The sequence below is a fragment of the Penaeus monodon genome, chromosome 29, assembly GCF_015228065.2.
Source record: "Penaeus monodon isolate SGIC_2016 chromosome 29, NSTDA_Pmon_1, whole genome shotgun sequence".
In the NCBI taxonomy this organism is placed as follows: domain Eukaryota; kingdom Metazoa; phylum Arthropoda; class Malacostraca; order Decapoda; family Penaeidae; genus Penaeus; species Penaeus monodon.
This window is the reverse complement of record NC_051414.1, coordinates 37,864,763-37,866,160: the sequence shown is the minus strand read 5'-3', so window position 1 is coordinate 37,866,160 and position 1,398 is coordinate 37,864,763. Positions and strand designations below refer to the sequence as shown.

The 1,398-nt window shown below is 35.6% G+C and overlaps 1 protein-coding gene across 1 annotated transcript in view; it reads left to right on the top strand.

The window, feature by feature from the left end:
• The window catches only part of LOC119592239 (helicase domino-like), a gene marked incomplete at its 3' end in the record, with an annotated part of 26,783 nt that overhangs the window by 21,489 nt on the left and 3,896 nt on the right, over positions 1-1,398 (top strand).

Here is a 1,398-nt window from a genome sequence, read left to right as displayed (position 1 = left end):
AGACCTAGATGTGGATGTTGTGGGAGATTCTGGGGACTCCAACACCGTGGATGGAACACAAGTAGGAACGGATGAAGGAAACAGCATAGAGGATTTAACGGGGACTCTAAAATCAAATGGTCCAACTCAGATCACCGTGGAGAATGGTGGTGGTTTGTGAGTCATGGTTGCGTTTCTGCTTGATGGTATAGTTTTTATGATTACATTTTAATTTATTTTTCTATTTTCAGTATTGTAAAGTAACTGGTGCTGAAAAAGTGTCACGTAATAATCTGATTGCAATTTTTATCTCTGTGGAAAGTTGACAAATCATGTTACGGAAGAAAAATTTAGACTGTGATGCTTGTAAATATTGTAAATTTCTTGTACATCACACAAATAAATGTCTGTCCCTGAATGATGCTGATTGTTTTCTTGGTACACCAGTTGTAAGGCCCATTAAAGCTTGTTTTGGTGTCATGCTTATCCTGACAGCAACCACACTTCAGCATACACTAGCTGTATGATGAAGATGGTGGATGGCAGTATTCTTGGTCACTTTTTTTTGAGAAATAACCAGCTAGGTTATCACCTCTTATCATCTGATACTAGGTCATAACTTAACCCTAAGCTTTTTTTATACACAGTTACTTAATTCATTTAACATGTATCCCATTTTTTCCTTTTTTCTAGTTTATAGTGATAATGGCTAGAATTTTTTTGCCCTTACGTTTCCTGACCCTATGTTTGGAATGGCAGTGGCAGTAGTATTATTGTGAAGTGGCTGTTGACCCTCCATTCTGCTGGCACCAAACTGGCTGGGCCTTGCCATACCAAACTGGTCTATACCAAGATACCAGCAGCTTCAGGGTAGGCATGGCAACCAAAATCACAGCACAGACTCTTCCATCTGTTTTATGCAAAGTGCATGAAGTATCCATAAATTTTATGTGGGAAAGGTGGATAAGGATTGGATATTGTTGGCTGTAGACACAACCAACAATATAAAAGATGCTCTAAGCATCAGTATAACACAAAATTTAAAGTTTGATATACAAAATGGAAAAGATAAGCGTCAACTTTTTATCATTAATGAGAATATGATAACTGAATATGGTATGATTATTATTATCTGTTAATTATGATTGTCTGAATACAAAAGGAATATGGAATTATGAAGAAAAGAGTTTACGTGCACCAGTCATTAAGGGTGCATATAAATTTTTCTTCGGATTCCTAAGAAATAATCAAACAAAATAATGTATATGGAGAATTATGCTATAGATTTGATAGATTGAAAGTAGAAAACTTCTGTCCAAACAAACACATGCTTCCATGTATTCAGAAAGATAAACACAAGCACATATACATTTTCATGTATAAGCCCTCATAATCACTAAACTGATTTGTCACACTCAA